This window comes from Rhineura floridana, chromosome 16 (genome assembly GCF_030035675.1).
Source record: "Rhineura floridana isolate rRhiFlo1 chromosome 16, rRhiFlo1.hap2, whole genome shotgun sequence".
Taxonomy (NCBI): Eukaryota; Metazoa; Chordata; class Lepidosauria; order Squamata; family Rhineuridae; genus Rhineura; species Rhineura floridana.
Genome location: NC_084495.1, coordinates 23,984,067 through 23,993,106, shown reverse-complemented (window position 1 = coordinate 23,993,106; position 9,040 = coordinate 23,984,067). Strand labels below are relative to the sequence as shown.

The 9,040-nt window shown below is 42.6% G+C and overlaps 1 non-coding gene across 1 annotated transcript; it reads right to left on the bottom strand.

The window, feature by feature from the left end:
• Positions 1-803: 803 nt before the first annotated feature.
• Positions 804-875, bottom strand: TRNAE-UUC (transfer RNA glutamic acid (anticodon UUC)). The gene has a single exon. It is a non-coding gene; the product is annotated as a tRNA-Glu (tRNA).
• Between the last annotated feature and the right edge of the window lie 8,165 nt (positions 876-9,040).

The following is a 9,040-nucleotide window of genomic DNA, read 5'->3' as shown; positions in this document are numbered from 1 at the left end:
CTTTCTGAAACAATGAGAACCAAAACACATTTTTAGAAATTCACGTTTATTAGAGTTTTGCGATGAAGTTCGTCAACCAAATGATGTTTATAAAAATGCATATGTTAGGGGAAAATGTGTATAAAAATGAACATATGAGTGAAAATGCAAAAAATGCATTATATGATGAGAAATGGCATGCAAAAATGTGTGCCTTTGTCACAACTGCCCACAAAAATGTGTTTATATGGAGAAATTAGGGCTAAAATGGTGGAGAATTTTCATGGGGAATTTTTTTTTGTAAAAAAATTCAAAAATTGCTGCAGAAATGAGGAGAACTGAATTTAAGAGTGGAAAAATGTCAACCCAAGAGAACCAAAATCGACAGATTTTTCCATCCCTAGTATGATCAGCAATCCTGAAAAGGTGAAATCCCTAATCATGTGCAGACTGAGCACACCTAAAGACTAAATTACCTCCCTTCCCACAAAAAACCCACCCCACAACTGTGCACCGCACTGGAAGATACAATAGCATATGTAGGCATTTCAGTCATTTTTGGTGGGGATATATTTTTTCAAAAAATAATAGAGGCTTCTCAAAGGTAGCAGCAGCAACACAGCAGTTCCCCCCCCACTTTGCTGATGGCAACAGATCACTTGTTAGATGCCACTGAATGATAGCTACATTTGTTTTCTGTCCAGAATGCCCTGGAATATATAGGACTATGAGAAGCTGCCCTTATTGTGTCTCATTCAGTATTGTCTACACTGACTGGTAGAGGGTCTCCAGGGTTTCCAACAGGATTCTCTCCCATCCCTACCTGGAGTTGCCAGGGATTGAACCTGGGACCTTCTGCATGAAAAACAGATGCTCTGTCACTAAGCTACAGCCCCCCCTACCCAATTAGTATGGGATTTGCCTAAGGTAATTCCCCAGATGGAATGTTATTATATCTGGGGTTTCTGGGGGTCAGGTGTCTGACAGTCTGACCATTGCTGCCAGCTGCTGGTGCTAAGCCCCCAAACCTTTCAAAATAAATATACCACTCACACCTTTCAAAAGTGCCTCCATTTGGGGAAGGGGGATATTTCACTCTATACCCGAATTTGGAGAATTTCAGCTCAGCATTACTTCACCCCTTTCGCTGAATATGCAGGGGTCTGAGAAGAGGCCAGTGACCATGATTCTTGTCCCCTTCCTATTGATATATTCAGTGAACATGAATATATCACAGAGAAAGGCCCAACATAGGATTACCTCCCAATGCAAATAAAATCAAAGAGCAGATTTTCCTTCACCAGGGGAGGAAAGTGTTAAATGAATCTCCTCCTCCATCCTTCCATCCTGGCTGGGACACCAATAATCATCCCCCCACTTCAAGATGATGCTATTTGTATTTGGGGGGGGGGAGAAACTACATGCACAAAGATGCATATAACATATTGGCCCTTAATTTCTTTGCCCACTGTTTCTGGTATGTGGGGGGATATAGTGAAGTTATTTGGAGGCAGGACAGAATAGTCAATTGCCGCATAGCCAGTCCTTGTCAAGCTGACACGCCAATTTCATATGGACAATCTATCTTTTGCTGGTCAACTTTCCCCTCTCTATCTACTTAGCTAATTGTACGAGTATCATTGAAATGACCTGGCTCAGTGTCGCCTGTTTAGCACTAAAAACTGTGAATTGGCAAACCCAGACTCCCTTGATAATCCCTGAGCAGTGTCATCCTTCTGGTACATTGCTTGCGGTACTAATGCCATCACTGTCAGCTCAATTTTGGAAGCATGAAGGACTGCCTTCCTCCAAACCAATTGATGCTAAGCATCACGCAGGAAAGACCACAGGGGGGGATGGGCCATTGATTAAACAAGGGCTTGAGATGTTCATTGGCTTTGATGGAGTAATCAAAACACACAGAGATATCTTGCCCAAAAGCAATGATACCGATAATGAGTTGTGAAGACTGCCATTCAAAAACAGAAAAGAAACTCCTCATAATGGACCAATTGTGTACTACAGCAACAGATGTTGTTAAGCCCCCACAGCTCTCAATTGGCTTTTGGAAATTTTAAGTGCCACCTGACAAAGAAAAGCAAGATTTTAATAAGTGAACTTTTCTGTAAATCTATTGGAACAATCCAGGTGTTGTGGCTTAGAGGGGAAATACAGTGAGTCAACTATCTTGAGACACAGTTTTGCTGTGGTAAGGATTTTTGTTTGGTTTTGCCTCTGTCTTTGCGAGAAGAAACTTTGATTCTCAAAGGGTTTTGTTTACTACCAAGGTCCATTTTATAAATGGCTCAATATACAGCAGGGATCAAATATAGCAGAGTGGACCCCATCTAAACAAGCAGATCATAAACACTGCACTTTAAGAAGGATGCAGACAAACTGGAACAGGTTCAGAGCAGCGCAACAAGGATGAAGAGAGACTGAAAGAACTGGGCATGTTTAGCCTTGAGAAGACTGAGGGGAGATACCATAGCACTCTTCAGGTGCTTGAAAGGTTATCGCACAGAGGATAGCCAGGATCTCTTCTTGATCATCCAGAGTACAGGACGTGGAATAATAGGGTAGACGGGTGGGGTAGAAATATTTTAAATAAATAAATAAATAAATGGGCTCAAGTTATAGGAAGTCAGATTTCAGCTGAACATCAGGAAAAACATCCTAACTGTTGCAGCAGTATGAAAATTGAACCAATTACCTACGGAGGTGGTGGGTCTCCAATAGTGGAAGCATTCAAGAGGCAGCTGGACAGCCACCTGTCACGTATGCTTTAATCTGGATTCCTGCATTGAGCAGGAGGTTGGACACGATGGCCTTATAGGCCCTCTCTACTATTCTATGATTTTATAAAACTACTTCAGATTTCGAGTATGGGGCTGAATGTCTGAATATTCCCTTAGGTTGTTGTTTTAACCCCTTGTACAGAAAACTAGAGTGTCTAATGGAAGGGCAGGTCAGAATATTGCCCCCTAACTCTGCTTTTCTGTATGTAAGGTTTGTGTGTTTCATATGGTCAACCATTAAGCCATGTTATCCCATAGCTTTAGTCCAAAAATGATTCAGTCCCGGAAGGCTTATAACACATGAGCTTTGAGACAGAACAGGCCTAACACAGCCATGTCCAGGATTCCAGGCACTACACATCCCAGAGTTCTGAGGTCCTATTTTCCTATTGTAGCCTCATAATAAGTTGCTCCTGGATCTTAGGGAACCTAAAAAAAAAAAACCCTTCCTTGGACCCAGAGGACTTTAACAACTATAGACCAGTGGCAAATGTCCCATTCTTGGGCAAGGTCTTGGAACGAGTGGTTGCTGACCAGCTCCAGGCGCTATTGGATGAAACCGATTATCTAGATCCATTTCAGTCGGGTTTCAGACCTGGTTTTGGCACTGAGACGGCCTTGGTCGCCCTGTGTGATGACCTATATCGGGAGAGAGACAGAGGGAATGTAACTCTGTTGATTCTCCTTGATCTCTCAGCGGCTTTTGATACCATCGACCATGGTATCCTTCTGGAGAGACTTGCGGAGTTGGGTGTTGGAGGCACTGCTTGGCAGTGGTTCCGCTCCTACTTGGCGGGCCGTCTCCAGAAGATAATACTTGGGGAACATTGCTCGACCCCGTGGGTTCTCCAATATGGGGTCCCGCAGGGTTCGGTCTTGTCTCCCATGCTTTTTAATATCTATATGAAGCCGTTGGGTGCAGTCATCTGGAGTTTTGGAGTGCGTTGTCATCAGTACGCTGATGACACGCAGCTCTACTTCTCCTTTTCATCTTCTTCAGGTGAGGCGGTCGATGTGCTGAACCGTTGTCTGGACGCGACAATGGACTGGATGAGAACTAACAAACTGAGACTCAATCCTGATAAGACTGAGATGCTGCTGGTGGATGGTTTCTCTGATCAGATGGTGGATACATACCCTGTCCTGGACGGGGTTACACTCCCCCTAAAGGATCAGGTTCGTAGTTTGGGAGTCGTTTTAGACTCTTCCCTATCACTCGAGGCCCATGTAGCCTCGGTGGCACGGAATGCGTTCTACCAACTTCGGGTGGTAGCCCAGCTACGTCCCTATCTGAGTAAGGAGGACCTTACATCAGTGGTTCATGCTCTGGTAACCTCACGTTTGGACTACTGCAACGCGCTCTACGTAGGGCTACCTCTGAAGAGGTTCGGAAGCTACAGCTAGTGCAAAATACGGCGGCCAGACTGCTAACAAGGACTAAGCGGTCTGAGCATATAACACCTGTTCTGGCTCGCCTGCACTGGCTTCCAATATGCTACCGGGCCAGATTCAAAGTGTTGGTATTAACCTATAAAGCCTTATACGGCACGGGACCACGATACCTGCAGGAACGCCTCTCCCGTTATGAACCGGCTCGTACACTACGGTCTATTACGAAGGCCCTCCTCCGGGTCCTGACCCATAGGGAGGCCCGGAGGGTAGTAACAAGATCTAGGGCCTTCTCAGTGGTGGCCCCCGAATTGTGGAATAGTCTCCCCGAGGAGGTACGCCTGGCGCCGACACTATTATCTTTTCGGCGCCAGGTTAAAACCTTTCTCTTCTCTGAGGCATTTTAATCTAAGTTATTTATGTAAATGTTGTAATTGGTATTTTAGATGATGTACTTTTATATTTGTTATATTGATCTTGTAATTTTATTATTGTATATGTTTCTATGTTTGCCGCCCAGAGAGCTGTTTGCTAGTCGGGCGGGATATAAGCTGAATAAAATAAATAATAATAAATAAATAAAAAACCTTTGGTAGCTCCAATGCATCATATGGAGCTACGCTCAAAGGAAAAGAGAACAAGACAGAGTGCAACTGTGATAGTAGCTGAACATGCCTATGGGGCTCTTTAGCTCCTAGCTCATATTTTAAACATGGGCATTTAATTCACCTTCTGAAGATTTTTGGTATGGCTATAACGGCATGGGACCGCAATACCTGGTGGAACGCCTCTCCCAATATGAACCTACCCGTACACTACGCTCAACATCTAAGGCCCTCCTCCGAGTACCATCCCATCGAGAGGCTCGGATGGTGATGACTAGAACCAGGGCCTTTTCAGTAGTGGCCCCCGAACTGTGGAACAGTCTCCCTGATGAGGTGCGCCTGGCGCCGATGCTACTATCTTTTCGGCGCCAGGTGAAAACCTTTTTATACTCCCAGGCATTTTAAAGTGTATTTTAAACAGCATTTCCATATTTTGGATGTTGTTTGGTTCGTTATTGTTTGTTTTTTATTATTATTATTTATTGTATTTATTGTATTTATATATTGTGCTTGTTTTTATCTTTTTGTACACCGCCCAGAGAGCCTTCGGGCTTAGGGCGGTATATAAATTAAACTAAATAAATAAATAAATAAACCAAGAGCCTATCCGTAGTGATCATACTCACACAAGTTTTAATTTGGTAGAGGGTGTGTTACGGACTGCACAGGAGAAAATATAACAGCTCATGCAGTTCCAATGTAGGCCACTTCTTTAACAATTTTCCAGAATGGAGCATACTGCAATTTCATCAAATTCTAAGATATTTCTATTTCATTTGGGTTTTCTTTGAAGAGGCTGAAAGCAACCCCATAAAAAGTGGGAGCTAAAGCATAAAAGGCTTCAGGTGGGACTGCCCTTGTATCAGGTCCAGAAGCTACAACTAGTGCACACTTCAGTGGCAAGACTACTTACAGGATCAGATTATTGGCAATATGTTACTCAACTCCTGAGAGAGATGCACTGGTTGCTGACTTGCTGCCAGACCAGATTCAAAGTACTTGAGTTAATTCACAAAACCCTAAACAACTTGGGCCCAAAGTACCTTAAGGACGATCTGATCCCTTATGCTCTACTTTGATCACTGAGATCCATGCCCTTGAGGTTCATTTGGCATTCAAAACCAAAACTTTAGTGTGGCCTGCCCTGCCCTGTGGAACTTCTTACCAGCAGAGGTTCAACAGGAACCATCACTGCCTTATTGTAGATATATTCTGGGAACTGTATAGTTTAGACAGGCTTTCACTATATACTGATGTGTTTAAGTATGGATACTTTTACTGATTTTATTATCTTGTGTATGTTGTATAACTGCCTGTATATATGTTATGGAAGTGGGGAGATTATAAATAGTCCAATAAATTAATAAAATGTTCCAATTACTGTAGTTACAATATTATGCCTGCCCTAACTCCAAAATCCCCAGAAATCTATGTAGGGCATAAAATTCAAATAGGAACTACATGCATGCCTTGACCTCAAGTCAAAATCAGAAGTTGAGCAGGTGCCCCAGGCAGCTGGGAAGAAAAAATACACTCTTGATACCCATCATACACATGTGGTAGGACATCCAGATGTTGGATTCCAACTCCCATCAGCCCCAACCATCATGGCCAATGGTCAAGGTAGATGGCACTTATAGTCCAATAGAACCTAGCAGGCCAGTGGTTACCTATCCCAGTCCTTCCACAATCAGATTGCCCGGATGAAAAACCACACCTACCAATGGCTTCCTGCCACTTTGCATATAATAATGGAATGCCTCTGGTCTTGGAAGAGCTTCTGTTGCTGGACCTGATACATTGTCAAGTTGCCCGTTTGCTTTCCATGAGTTATTGTTTTATCTGGCTTCCATTTCTGAATCATTTCCCCAGCCTGTTGGGCAAACGGATGCTGCTGGAATGTGTTTATGAGCCTCTAAATGAGACAAGCTGACTATGTCGTTTCAGAGCTTATGCAAATGCAAGATGGGCTGTGCTGTGCAAAGCATACATTAAAGCCAAGGATGAATATTTGTCCAAAGCACAAGGGAACATGCCAACGACAGCGAGCAGGTGTGGGCATTAGAAAGCAACTGAACTAGGACAACTGCACTGGGACTTATGCTCAGCCTCATTCCAAAGCTCCTCATCTCATCAACAACATTGCCTGGAAGAATCTAATATTACTTTCACAGATCAGCCATCATCTCACCCTCATTATATTTGCTTGTAACATATAAGACAGAGACCTACAGGGCAAAACAAATAAAAATTAAACAACAACCTGGAACCTTCGTCATTGGCTTCACATACAAGGTCAACATTGGGGCCTACTGATCTGTGCCAGATTCAACTCTACATTTTGCACAAATATATTTTTTTAATTAAATTGGGGTTGGGGGGGAGCAATTACTTTGGCCTGTAAATGTCATGTTTAATTTAAGGCCTGATGAGAATGTTTGGAGAAAACTTCACATAATTCAGCCAAGTCATGTTTGACCTCTGGAACGATGAAAATATTATGCTTTTAATGGGGTGGAAGTGGCTCTACATTTTGGAGCAGAGAGATTGAAAATAGACTTTAGCAATACGAACTGATACTCCTAATCTTTTCTAAAGTCTAGAGGTTCTTCTGTAATGAGTATGCAACTGGAAATAAGAGTATGATGGCTGGGAAACAGGCCCAGGGTACTAAACTGGAAAGCCCTGCTGCCTCTGAGTAGCTTTTGGAAATTGTGCACAGGAAAGAAAGAAGCTTTTTACAGGAAGATGACATACTACTGGTACATCTGGGAATCCGCATGTATGAGGTTCACCACTGGTGAAAACAGACTTGAACAGCAATAAGAGGAAGCATGGTGAGTAGAGATGGGTGAAACTGTCAATTCTGGTTTCTCTCAGTTTCTCATTTTTCCCAGTCTTAAGTTTAGTTCTCCACATATCTACATCAGTTTGATTAAAAATAAAAAGTTCTCACTAAAACTCATCAGCATTTCTGTGCTAATTTCTCCTACTGTACACATTTTATATGCAATTTCCCCTAATATACACATTTTTGCAAAGTATTTTCTAATATAATGCATTTTGTATGATATTTTCACCAATATATGCATTTGTATGCACACTTTACCATTGTATATGCATTATTGCACACATTACTTGGCTGAACAACTGCACTGCAGGATTTGGATGTGTGTATTTAGAAGGGTGGCTGTGTTTCAGTAGGCATATTATTTTGGAAAACATAAGTTTGGTAAGTTTGCCTTTAAACATGCCCCACACCTGAAAACCTGTATTACTACTCAAGAGCAATCATGTATTCTCAGATTTACAGCTCTGTGAAGCCATATCAACTGTACCTCATGATGTACCTCAGCAACATGATCAACACCAAAAACATCTATGAGAGTTGACGGGTGGCATTTTCAGTCATTGGTACACTTAGTGTACAGACGATGGGTTGACCATTTCACCAAGTAATCCATGCCATCTTGAAGGATGCTTTGAAGGTCAAAGAGGTCCACTAAGGTGTCAGTCACAACTCCATCCATGAGCATCTGTTTCGTCAACATCATCCCTATCTTCTGTAGACTTGCTGTGCATCCTTTTCAGGCTCTTTAAAAAGGCACCAATTTATTGCCTTTATGGACTTCAGCTCCAGCATTGTTTGATTATAGCAGTCTTTGAAAGTGCTTATACCTTCTCCAGTGCTTTCATCTTCCCTATTTGAGTACCTTGAACTGGACTCTGGCACCTATAGCATCATTTCCTTTTTCCACTAGACTTCACAGCCAACCTTACCACCCACAGAATGTGATCCTGCATTCATACATGGGATCTGGCTTCCATTAACTGTTTGATGAACCACCAGAGACTAAAGAACATGACCATCTAGCTTGCAACAGAAACTTTTTCTATTATCTTTGTAGTACACGACACCTTTCCTTCAAAGTAGAACTTGCAATAACCATTATAATAATGTGCACTGGCTCTTAGTCAGGCCAGTACATGGCAATGGACATGGAGATTCTGGATCTATTCTTCTTGGGGGGGGGTGAGTGAGTTTGGGCTGTGAAGCAGAGAGCTCTATGAATGGTAGCTGCTCAGCCAGAGAACATAAATGAGTAGAACACTAAAATGGATTACACAGTTGGAGTCCACATTATCTGGGTCTATATTTGGTGGCTAGTGAAACACACCTGCTGCAAAGCAGATGTCTGATGCAGGGCAAGCGTCATCCTCTTCCAATCTATAAACCCCGGGTTGGAAGCAACACTTCACAGCTGGCAA